A 13,932-nucleotide genomic window follows, 5' to 3' on the forward strand; every position below is an offset into this window, starting at 1 on the left:
TCATGGGGATTCATTTCAAGACCCTCTGTGGATACCAAAATCCACAGACAGAATGCTCAAGTTTCTTATATAAAATGGTGTAGTACTTACATATAACCTATGAACACCTTCCTCTATACTGTAAATCATCTCTAGATTACTTATAATACCTAATACAATTTAAATGTGCTGTAAATACTTTTAAATTATTATTCTTATTTTTTTGTAGAGACGGAATCTCACTATGTTACCCAGGCTGGTCTCAAACTGCTGGCTTCAAATGATCCTCCCACCTCAGCTTTCCGAAGTGCTGGGATTACAAGCATGAGCCACCATGCCTGGCTTTGCAAATAATTTTTATACTGTATTGTTTAGGAAATAACGACAAGGAAAGAGCTGTGCATGTTCAGTAGAGACACACCCATACATTTCTGAATATTTTCCATGTGAGGTTGGTTTTATCCACCAATGCAGAACTCATGGATAAGGAGGGCTGATGGTATATACATATACATATACTTATACATATACATATACATATACTCCTTAATCTTCATAAGAAGATGTTATAAGGTAAGGACTCACTCTACTAAAGCACAGAGAATTTCAGTAACTTCTTCAAAGTTATTACACAGCTATTTTATGTGAAGTGAGATTTCATCTAACTTTAAAACCCATGTATTCCAGCTCTTATGGCTGTATTACAAAGCATCCTAGAACTTTAGTGGCTTAAAACAATGCTCAAATTTATTTTGCTCACAAGTCTGCAGCTGGGGCATGATCAAGTAAAACGTTGCTGCTTTCCATTTTTCTGCCTTCAGGTGACATTCACTCCCAATGGCTGACTGAGTCAGGGGTATAAGGCTATCCTGGTCTCAAGAGGTGTAACTCTGCAGTGTGGTTTATTCTCCAGAACCCTTCCTCTGTGGATCAGGCCAAGGCTGGAGTGTAGCTCAGGACACATCTTTGTTTCCTCTCCCTTTCCTATTAGACTTTACTTCCTGATAGATTTATTCAAGAGTTCTCCCTCAGTAAATCACATGCTCCTGATTGGGCTCTCTCTCTATGAAACCCAATCCAAGACATGGGATTAAATTGCACGTAAAAAGATCAGGAAAATGAAATTATTAAAATAGATAAAGCAATAAACAACTTTTCTTATTGGTAGTTTTTTCCAGGTATTATGCTAATTCTTCCCTAATATTAATTAACTTGGCTCTAGAGATACCTTTTTTTTTGGATTTTCCAAGGTTTTATTAGAACATGTTCTTCACAATGATTGGCATTGCTTTTGTTGTGATCTGTGTACAAAAATCCAGGTACTTGATTATCTCTTGCACTATTTGTCCAGTTAATTAATTTTTCTTCTAGCCTCTTTTTTCACACTTGAATCACAGGACACACTTTTTTTTTTTTTTTTTTTGAGACGGAGTCTCGCTCTGTCACCCAGGCTGGAGTGCAGTGGCCGGATCTCAGCTCACTGCAAGCTCCGCCTCCCGGGTTCACGCCATTCTCCTGCCTCAGCCTCCCGAGTAGCTGGGACTACAGGCGCCGCCACCTCGCCCGGCTAGTTTTTTATATTTTTAATAGAGACGGGGTTTCACCGTGTTAGCCAGGATGGTCTCGATCTCCTGACCTTGTGATCCGCCCGTCTCGGCCTCCCAAAGTGCTGGGATTACAGGCTTGAGCCACCGCGCCCGGCAAGGACACACTTTTTAAGAGAAAAAAAAGAAAACAAACTTCCTTGTCTTTCTCAGCATCAGCAACAATCGGTATCAGAGACCCACCCCAAGCATGTATTTAGACAGCTTTCTGTGGACTCTGCCCTTTTATGTGAAGTTGAGGCTGAATACATTATTTTACAATATCAAATAACACTGGATGATTCAAATGGAATTTGAAAATAAATTGAAAAATTTAGAAAATTAAGTTTACAAAATATGTAATGTGTATTTACAGAATCCAGAAGATATTTCCCAGAATGAAGAGGCAAGAGAAAGAACAAAGTGGAGACTCAGTACAGGTGTATGTAATAGCATATAATTTCATTTGTCTTTTACTCTGAGGAAATATTTAAGTAGCTAAAGGTTCCCTAACTCCTTGCATGTTCTCTCTCATTCTAATGTCTATATTCACCAGGGCCAGGAAGCCAGTCCCTTCTTCCACCCACAGAGCATCTCACAATGTACAGCAAGACACTCTGAGAAGGCAGCAGCACACAGAACCCCCTATGAAAAATCCAGCCTCACTGATTCAAAGTGCCTATTCTTTGCTAAGAGCCAGGAAAAAAAAATATTTTCTGTAAAATGTATTTTAAACTTCACTTTTCTTTGGAGAGTCAAGACAAAGGAAGAAAGCTGATGATAAATAGCATCCATAAAGACTGAATGACAATATTTTAAACCTTTAGTTTAGACTCATATTCTGAAACAGTAATTTTTAACTCACAAAATTAATTTCATCAATGACAGTATTTCACATCTCCCAGTTATGTTCATACTTTGAAAGAATATCTTCTTAACCTATAATGTGGCCAAACTTGGGAATTTTATTGAGCCAAAAATCTTTTTATGAGTAGGTCTCACTTAAAAAAAAAAAAATAGAAAGAGTTCTTCGAAAATATGGGGGAAAAGTCACAGATGTACAACATTTTTTTTGCTATTTTAAAAGAACCAAAGTAAAAATAAGTGCAAATAGCAAAACATAGCAAAAATTAAGCCTAATGTTAAAAGCGTAGTTTGGAAGAAGAAATTTTGTCAATTAATGAAAGGTCCATTATCCACCCATCCAAAAATAATCTGGTAAGTGGACAAGATTCCAGTAACTAGAAAAAGGAGGACTGGGAGTAGGTATAGGCAAACCAGAATAAAAAGGTCTAGCATGCTTTCTAGGCCAGACAGGTGGGGTGTGGTGGGATTTGTTCCACAGGGGACATTCAGCAATTCTGGAGATGTATTTGATTGCCATACTGGGGACAGGGAGGGCACTAGTTATGTGTAGTGGATAGAGATCAGGGATGCCATTACAACCTGCAATACACAGGAAAGTTCCCCGCCTCCAGCAACAGAGAGTCATCTGACCCAAAATGTCAACAGCATGAAGGTTGAGAAAACCTGTTTTAGGCTAAACTCTTTGTCCCACCAAAAAAGAAAAAAAAATTATTATGAAGAAACACTTCTGTATTCCGAAAAATAAAGATCATGCAAATGCTTGCTTTCCTTTCTGAATTCAGCCATTTACCAAATTAGATTTGAACTCTGGGTTCAGAATCAGAACCATATGATTCACATATGAGATCATCACAAGTGGACTAAATTATTTCAGAAATAGACATCAATCGTATTATACATTTGACCCATTTCTATTCCTGTTATCATGACATTGCTGTGTTTCATTGGGTCACTACTTGCTCCATCGCTTCTGTGGTAGGGAAAATTTTTCTAGGTCAGCCAATTGTATACCTTTAGTAGCCTCAGAGGGGGCCCCTTCAAAGATGACAGTGTAATTATACCAATAAATTTCTTCTCAGGTCAAATTTATCTCTGGGTTTTTCCCTATTGTTTCTATCTCCTTTAAGGTGGGGTGTATACACTTTTAAGAATTTCCCAGAATAACACTGGGTAGAAATTTCCCTAATTTATTTCCTAATTTCTTATTAGTGGTGGTCTTAGTAGACCTGGGTAGGGAAATTTATTCAAAGAACATCTAGACTTCTCCGTATGATTAAGTATATTTGTATATATTAAATAAATTAAATATATTTTTGTAAGAATTCCCTTGGCTGTAACATCCAAGAGCGATGGTTGTTTCTGTGGGAAGCCAGTGTTGCAGTTGTAGAGACATTTTCCTTGAGGGTTATGTAAAACTTGCAGTTGGTATTGTGAGAAGGTTAGGTTAGAGAGCAGTTCCCAAGATGGTGTAGTCCCTGATTTTTGAGACATGCCTTGGCCCAGGTAATATTATGTTGTATACATCATGATCTTTGTATATACTTATTGATAAGTGATCAGGAATGAGACCCATGGTCAGGTATGCTTGGTCTCTTAGTGCAATTTCTTTCCGCCTCAATAAATAAGTCTTGACTGGAGTGGGGGAGATCATTGTAACTAATAGGAAAAGGGCCAATATTTGTAAAGGCTTACATTGTTGGCAGACTTCACATTTATAATTATCCAGGGATTGGAATGAGCTATAGTTTTATTTATCTCTGTAAATCCCAGAGGGGTTGTTGGTATTGCCTCTGGATTTTTAGTTTAATTGCACCAATGATGAGCTTCATGATTGTAACATTGGGTACACATTATTGCTGGGCATTCTTCAAATGAGACTCAGTAGGTAGTGGCTCTTTTTGTTTGAAGGCACTGGTTAATTAGAGTGAGTTTTGTGTGAGTTGGAGTAAAAGTTGGCCCAAAGATAGAGTTTAGAAGACATTTAGGAGTCTCATATGTTGAATTTTCTACAGTTTACAGCCTGCTACTTACTGTCGCAAATGTGTTTTAATTTTTCTTCACCTTGATGTTAATTTTAATGGGCTTTTTGTTTGACTTAATTTGTTGTATGTCTGTCACATTCTCCATTGTGGAACTTAGAAAACATTTTTTATTAGCTTCTTTAAAAAGTGTTTTAGGTAAGAGTAGTTTATTTCAAATATTTGGTTCATTTCTTCTCTGATCTTCTGTAGCAATCTCGTCCCCTTCCAATGGACCCTATGCTAAATACTGTTTATTTTTCTATTTCTATTTCCTATGTGTTTTTAGAACAGTACTCTCTTTGGATTCTCTGAAACACTTACAGTAGCAAGTCCTTAACTGCATTCATTAAAGTTAACGGATAACAGGATTAAACATGTGCTTAAAAGTAAAAAAAAAAAAAAAAAAAAAAAAAAAAAAAAACAAGATTATATGAAATAATTACATGATTATATAATAAACCTCTTATATAAAATAATAGAATAAAATTAATAATTATTTTGCTCAGTCCATGTAGTTGTTTGAGAAGAACAAGTACACATAAGTAATATTTAATAAGCAAGGATATATTAAAATTTGAGACAAAATGCTAAGAAAATAAGAAATTAAACTAGCAAATTTCAAAAACTTGAATAAGGCAGGCTTCTTTGGTGGGGAAAAAAATAAAATAACTTAGAGGGCAAAATAGTAAAGGGAAAGCCAGAACAGTGGGACTCCAGCTGCAACATCCTGTAGAAAACCTTGCCTTATTAAGCTAATTGGTTTCTGTTTGCTTCTTCAATTGTCCCCAGGTGCGTGCTTGCTCTGCTCCACAGGTGGTACCAGTTCTTCCTGAAGGGTGTGAGCGCTCTACTCAGTGTGTAGTAAGTACTCAGTAAAAGCTAACTTCCTAACTGCCTGCAGCTGAATTGACTTCCACACCAATGCTACAGAACTGCTAAAAAGGGAATACAGCCAGGTGGGTCACCTCCTCTTCCCTCTATTATCTGAGATCTTTTATTGGTTTATACAGTGTGAGTATGACCAATTGAAATTAACAAGAGCAAAGGAGGAATGCGCTAGTTCTTATTAAGAAAATTAGAAACAAAACATCTTTCCCAGTCTGCCTTTACATCTATTTATATTATGTTATACACTGTCTCCACTGCAAACATAAATTTTCAAATAATAATAATAATATAAAGGTTGGATGACTGTGTATTTTACTACCAATTGTAAGTTATATTTTTTCAATTTGGCATTCTGTTAAATTTCATGATTTAAAAAAAATGTTGTTTGGAGAATTCATTGGTATGCTCAAAAGATAATCTCCACAGAATTCATTTTCTGAATAAAACTATTTTCAAAGGAGTCTAGTTCCTGATGCGACACTATAAAAAGCTTTGGGTATTACACAATATATATATTGGCTCTTGTACATGGACTTCAGGGTATAGAATTGATATTATGCAAACATTTGATTTTTGAGAATGACAGCTTACAATAGATTTATATTTCACTTTTTCTAGGTATCTTTCTAATACTACCTATAAATTATATTTTTAGGATTCTGAAAAGCAACCTTAATTGGGATTATACTGTGTTAAGGTAAGTGCCCATGAGTTTATTTCATGTAGTTCAAATATAGTATTTTACTCTCAAAAAACATTATTTAATCATGAATATCTTTTATTTTAATCTTTTATTTTTATTGCAGCTATAGATTATAAAATAATTTATGATAGAAATTTTATGCAGTGAATTTTTAGATCTCCTAGCTACCTTATTTGATATTCCAAAAATGTACTCTATATTTGAGTACTGCAAACACCATCTAGATAGAAGTCTTCTTAGAATAGAACCAGATTGTTTGACATTTGGTTGTTCTTTATTTTGATAAAAGTGGTGCATGGAAAAAAGTTTAACTTTAAAAAAATTGGCAAGTGAGTTTAGAAAAAAGTTGATTTGGCTCAAGGGTTTGGCCAAGTTTAAGTATTAGACAAAAAAGCTGGGATTGATAATAGAAATAGCAAGGGGTTATTTTCTTCATTTCACTAGTGTTTATAAAAAGATCAGTTTTCACACCGGTACTTGCTGAACAAAAATTAATAATTTCACACATTCCATTTACTCCAGGAAGGAACCACAGGAGCCCAGTGTTTCTGAAAGTGGGGTTCTACTAGCTCTGTACTATTTAATAATAAGATAGTATATAGATTTGAGTGCAAATTCAACTTTTGGGTATCCCAAATAAACTAGAGCTAATAGCTAAATAAATAAATCAGTTTCAATACCTTAGTTGATTTTAACTGGTTGAAATCAACCAGTTGGTTGAAAAAATTGCTGGTTGAAAAATTCAGCTGGTTGAAAAAATTGCTGGTTGAAAAATTCAGCTGGTTGAAAAAATTGCTGGGGAAATTGTAGTTAAGGTTTCTAAAATGTTATTGGGTATGTCAAGACAAATCATAACGAAATGTACAACTGTGCAGATTTATGCTTTGTATCAGACATTCCTAATACATGGAATACTTATAGAGAAAAAGACTTCAGTGTCAGTTATGAAATTGTAGGTAGAGGAAAATTCATTTATTTATTCCTTTATGATAGCACATTCTAATGGCTTTAGCTATATGAGAGCATTTTTAATACAAAGGCCATGATTTATATGAACCATGCATGAGTCTGGAGTGAAAAAATGTAATTTTTAATATGCTAATGCTGTGCTGTACTGCCTAGAACTCGGTGATCCAATAGAAATATAATGTAAGCCTTACATTGGAATGTAAAATTTTCTAGCAGCCACATGTAAGAGTAAAGAAAAACAGGTGAAATTAATTACAATGTCATATTTTATTTAACCTATTATATCCCAGAATATTAGTTTTTCAACATATAATCAATATAAAATAATTATTGCGAGATTTTACACTTTTTTTGTACTTCTAAATCTAGTGTATATATTCCACTTACGGTACATCTCAGTCTGGACTAGCCACATTCAGCTGCTTAATAGTCACATCTTGGATAATATGGGCTTAGAAAAATACCTGTACTCTTAAACTGAATTTAGTAGAATAATTATCTTCATAAAATCATGTATATCTATTAGATTCTTAAAAGGCAAAAATACTACAAATCTAGTTTTGTAGATCTTAATTGGCTTGTATTTGCGATTCCAGAATTGGACAGCAGTCAGAACCAAAAATCATTCAGAATGTTTCACCTCACAAGTGCAGGTTTTATTTATAGCCAGGGACAAGGAAGTGACATAGAAAAAGCAGAAGTGAGGTACAGCCAGATCAGTCGGTTAAAGCTCAGCATTTGCCTTACTTGAATGTGGTTTGAACAGCTTGCTGGCTGCCATGAACTGAAGCTAGGTTGCTGTGATTGGCTGAGACTCAGCTATTTGTTATAAAGGCAAATTCCGAAGATAAGTTCTCAGCTTGTTTATATACCAAGTTAGGTTGCCATTTATTCAGGAGGACTTGTACTGAAGCTTCTAAAGCTCAAACTTGGTTCACTTTAACAACAACAATTATTAGAATTAGGAATTTAGTCATATAGCTGGGATATATCTCTGTGATACTTAGGTATTGATTCTTCAAAATCAACATTTTTCAAGTGAAAATACCTTGTTTACAAGATGAGAATTGAAATGTATAATTTCTGAGTATCATTTTATATCAATGAATTAATATTATTAAAAAACTTTTCTCTCTAGTGCAAATTAGTTGTCTCAATTTTTTTTAATGCATAAAATGGATATATGGTCAAACATTTTTATGGGAGACTATGCCTATGATTGAAATTTTGTGAATCTACATGTATCTCCTCTGTTTTACAAACACTGAAGCTCTGTAGCATCCATGCTCCAGGAGCACTAAACAGTTATTTTATTTATTTGCTCCTTTTCTGTCACAATATCTTATCTTACCGAATGACACTCTAATCCCTTAACTTGTCTGTCACCACACACCATGAGATAATGAGCTGACCTCTCTCTGAGTATGTAGTCTAAGTCAGATATAACACTGAATATTTGCTAGTGGGAAAAGTGGATAATGGGAACGTTCAAGAGATAGGCAATGTACTTGGACAGGGACAAAGTAAATGTGGGTGGTCAAATACTCTCTCCTCAGGGAAGTGCCCAGCAGGAGGGAGAAATCCTGAGTACTTATTTAGATCACCTTAATGATCATTAATCAATGGGTTTGGCTAAAAACAAACAAACACACACCCCAATCCTAAATAGTTATCCTTGGTATAAGGAAAGGGAACTTGAGACAGTTGATAGCAAATTCTTCATCACATGGTTAAGGTTCACAGGTCAAATTTATTAAGTTAATTTGATTGACAATGATTAAGTTCTTAAATTCGAAAGTTTAGAATCACCATAAACCCATGATACTATTATTTCATGTAAACATGCTCATTTTGTCCCAATAGTGCAGATGTCTGCTGTTAACTATTTTAATTGCTGTTATGTTTTAAGTGTTTGTACATTATTTGAAAGTGTAAGTATTCTATTATTTTATAGTTTATTAAGCACAAAGCACACATTCAGTCATAGTTGTAATACATGGGTCAAGATCAGTACCCTCATTTTGAAAGTGATAATTATTCTTCCCTGTTATCTATTCCAAAGCAGAATGAAATGAAAATTAGTTAGTGGCAGCCCTTGAAAAAGTTTTATTCAAGCACTATGGCTTGAAAAAGTCACAGTTAATGCTGTACCTAAATAAGAAAAATGTATGGTAGTACCATATTAAAACATTCAGTGAAGGAATGTATTACCTGTCCATTTCAAGACATAGCTAATAAAATTAAAACATAAAACATAAGGGTAATTTTATTATGAAGCAACACTATTTGTCCCACATATTTAATAGTATCTTTGATATATGTTTATTGACAAATTCTATATAGTGAAACTACCATGTGAGAAAAGAATTAACATTAACTAGTAGGTATCACAAATGCATTAATGGTATATACATTCATAAAAATAGAGGCTAACTTATATATCATAAGAATAAAATATTTGCAGTTTAGCTTCTAAATAGAAAAAATCTCAGAGAAATTGTTTTAAATATATTATAATGTTTCAAACTTATGTCTGTCTCATGTCCCAGTTTCACCAGGGTCCTCAGAGCTGCATGAGTCTTACCTGTAAAGAGGACCCAGAGGCTCATAACATGAAATGACTCTGGGATGTGTAAAAAGCATTGATCTACAAGAGACACTGAAATCATTTAGTATAAAACCTTCACTTTATAGATAAAGAACAGTAGGTAATTTTTGCCCAATTACATGCCTTTATACTCATAAGGTCTACATTCATTTTTTTTCTATTAAATAATAATTTCACGTTTCCTTTGGTAAATTTGTCCCTCTGTTATCAATGCATGTGTTTCTTGGTGGCTAAACTACCCAGCTAAGAAAAGGAATATGATTAATTGGCTTAAGTCATTTTTGCGGCCACAGTGATTTAACCAGGCAGAGGCATATTTTGTAACAGTGATAGTCAGGGTCAGGTCTGTTGTCCTACTTTCTGTTGAAAGGAAACATTCTCTCTTTTTCTACTGGGCTTCAGGTTATGAATATGTAAGATCTGAAGTTCTTGTGGTCATAATGCAAATATGCCAGGGAGAACTAGTTTGAGAAGGAAGACAGTATTGAATTGCTGATGCTACAGGTTTTCATTAGTCCAACCACTGCTCCATGAGGCTCCTCTGTTCCCAGTGTGCTTGGCTCTAGTCCCATATACTGACTTTCTAATAAGGACGGGAAATCCGTTTTGGTTTTGACTTAATAGAGTTTGAATTTGGCTTTCTGTCACTTTCAATTTCAGAAGTCTTAGTTGATTAAGTATGTTAAAAATTACAAATATTTCCAAGGTCGAAGTCTTAAAATGGCCCCAAATTTAATTTTATGTTGGGGCTCAGTGTAGGAACCAGAATCTTCTCTCCTAGCTTTCAGTTTACTGTTTTTACCTCTATAAAATGTTGTATTTCTCAATTATCCTGGAAGCTTCTGGAGAATGAAATGTTGGCTGCATAGGGAGTTTTGCCATGGCACCCGGGTGTCAGGGTTTAATTTAGTTCATCTATTGAATGTACCTTTCCAAAAAGGAGAAAATATCTATGGAATCTCAAAATGATATCTAAAAAGTAGATTTTGGGGGGATCTTCTGGAATTAAAAATACCTTTTAATATGAAGGGAACAATAGTAGACTAAGAAATAAAAGACAAATTCAGAAAGTTTATGAATGTGTAGTATGAGAAAAAATTTTAATCTTATAAACTATTGAGATTTGGGGAGCTTTATTATGACATCATATTTTAGCTTAAGCTGACAGACTCAGAAAATGAAATGTCCAAAACTGAATCCCTCTATCTTCTCTGAAAAATCTTTACAACGTATACATGGCTTTATATCACATTATTCAATATGGAGTCTGTATCATGGCTAAAAACTTATCTATGATGTTTCAGGCAATTGCAAAGGCTTTACCAGATAGGACTCATGGAAGAAAGCTGCCCTCCCCACACCACGTGAGGCACAGAGAGTGCACTGTTGTCTCTAAAGAGAGTTGTAGTTACGAACTCTAGATTGCTTGGCTGCCCATGCTCTTACACCTTCATTGCTAAGCTAAGTGCCTTCATTTGGAGGTCTTTTTGTCTGGGAATTTTTTGCAGCCTCCATCAACAGTAAGATGATCCTCAAGTCTATGCTGATTTACCTGACCCTTGACTGCAGCCATTCTATGGAAGAAGAATTGAAACATTGAAGAACCAACACACTCTCCTATTTAGCTTCTTCCTATGCTATTGAGTGATTAAAGACTTGATTTTTTGCTTTCATTTTGGTTTGTTATCTTAATTACCCTGACACCAGACAGCTCAGTTTTCTCCAGTTCAGTTCTGCTCAAATCAATCATCAAGTTATTATTTTACTTTATTTTTCTTATGCACACATCCAATCCATCAGAGAATAATATCGGAATACATTCATAAGGTGATTGTGATCATTTTCATCATTTCTGCTGCTGTCACCGTGGACCCTGGCAATATCATCTCTCACCTGGATGGGTATAATTGTAGCCCTACTGTTCTCCTTGTTCCTACTATTGTCTAACTATGATCTATTCTCAAAATAGCAGCCAGAGTGATCCTGTGAAAATTTCAGCTCATGTTACTTCTTAGATCAAAATCCTGCAGTGACTTCTCAGTTTTCTAAAAGTAAAAGCTAACATCCTTACAATGACTTATGAAGCCTTCAGTGGTCAGCAGTGTGTCCCCTGCCATTTCCCTGACCTTGTCTTTTACTTCTTCTATTCCCCTGCTTCAACATCTGCCCTTCGAGACAACTGCCTTGCTAATTTCTTCACCTCCTTCAGATCTTTATGCAGATGCCACTTCTCAATGAGTCCTAATCCAGTCACTGTATTTCAAATTGCAACATAGCTATCCCAATCCCTTACACTTGGTCCTCCTTATAATGCTCTTTCTCTTATATTTTTCAATGTATCTTTTTAAATTACTCTCTATATTTTAATCATTGATTATGTTTATTATCTCTTTTTACCACCCAAGACAGAGGTTGCAGTGAGCCAAGATCATTACCCAAGATGGTAAGCTTCATGCAGGTAGAAATTTTGTTTTCTTCCCTATGTTATGTTTTGTTCACTAATAAAGCTCCATTCCTAGAACAAATATTAGCATAGAATAAGTACTTGATAAATATTTTTAAATAAATTATTTAGTTAAAATTTTATCTGCAAACAAACAAAACATGATGAGGCCGCTCTGGATTATGATTTGATAGCCTGTAGTTATCACTATGTTCTAGATACTTTCTGTGTTACTAGTATCCCCCAGATGACCATATGCTATGCCAGCATGTGACTCCTTGAATTAAGAATAATGTCATTCTCAAGGCATTTTCCTATCATCTTCTCTTTCACACCCACTCACTAGATTAAAGTTTAGCGGTTCTTCATTCTTTTCTTAAAGGCCATGCTAGATTGCAGAGCAACTTGCTAAGCCAATAACAAAGGCTTACATGGCATAACATACCAATGTGTAATAGGTCGTGTTTAATTTTCAGAGCTCCTTCATTGTCTAACTCAAAGGAAGCTTTGTGAAGCAATTTAGATCAGTAGTACAGGGACAGATGGGTCACATTTTGAAGAACTAAGGCTTTTTAGGCATGCCTCCAGTCATAACTTATTAGCAAGTTACACATAAGAAAAGGTATGGATAAGCAAATAGCATGGATGATTAAAGTTTTTCTTTTTTCATATTAGAGGAACATACTTGGTATTTTGGATTACTCTTTAGTGAATCATTTCACATAGACCAATGGGCATTAGTTAGTTAGTTAGTTTTGAAACGGAGCCTTACTCTGTCGCCCAGGCTGGAGTGCAGCCTGGCTGCACTGCGAGCTCCGCTTCCCGGGTTCACACCATTCTCCTGCCTCAGCCTCCCAAGTAGCTACGACTACAGGCACCCACCACCACCACGCCCGGCTAATTTTTTTGTATATTTTTAGTAGAGACGAGTTTCACCATGTTAGCCAGGATGGTCTCTATCTCCTGACCTTGTGATCTGCCTGCTTGGGCCTACCAAAGTGGTGGGATTACAGGCTTGAGCCACCGTGCCCGACCCCCCAATGGGCATCTTAATGTTAAATATGTGAATGTCAGGGAAATGTATCCATGTATGTGAGACTTCAATATTTTATTAATAATATCTATGTATATATGCACAAATATATGCACATATGTTATAAAAAATAAAAGAATATCTATTCTATTTATTTTAATTATCAAGTAATACAAATTTAATGAAAAGTTAGTTTGGCCAGATGGAAAGATGGAGGATCTAAGATAAAATTAACTCCGTATTTCCCGTTCCAATTTTAAAATAATATTTTAGGGCCAGGCGTGGTTGCCTATGCCTGTAATTCCAGTACTTTGGGAGGCCAAAGCGAGTGGATCATGAGGTCAGGAGAGGGAGACCATTCTGCCCAACATGGTGGAACCCCGTCTCTACTAAAAAAAAATACAAAAAATTAGCCGGGCACGGTGGCGCATGCCTGTAGTCCCATCTACTCAGGAGGCTGAGGCAGGGGAATCGCTTGAACCCAGGAGGTGGAGGTTGCAGTGAGCCAAGATCGCGCCACTGCACTCCAGCCTGGGTAACAAGAGTGAAACTCCATCTAAAAAAAATATATATATTTATTTTAACTTAATAACCATGGTTTAAACTAGTATATTATAAAATTTGGCAACTTGGAAAACATTATGATCGATTTTGAAATTATGAAGATTTGCAAAATGTCTTGAACAGCAAATTAGATGCATGTAAAATGTCTGGAGTATCTTGTCCACTGTATTGGGATCGATGGTAAATAAGGAGATTACAAATTCAGTCCAATGTTTCCTTCAAAAAGGAAAGAGATTAGTTTACTTAGACTCTTCACTTTATCCCATATCTAAGT

This window comes from Trachypithecus francoisi, unplaced genomic scaffold (assembly GCF_009764315.1).
Source record: "Trachypithecus francoisi isolate TF-2019V2 unplaced genomic scaffold, Tfra_2.0 Lachesis_group1, whole genome shotgun sequence".
Taxonomy (NCBI): Eukaryota; Metazoa; Chordata; class Mammalia; order Primates; family Cercopithecidae; genus Trachypithecus; species Trachypithecus francoisi.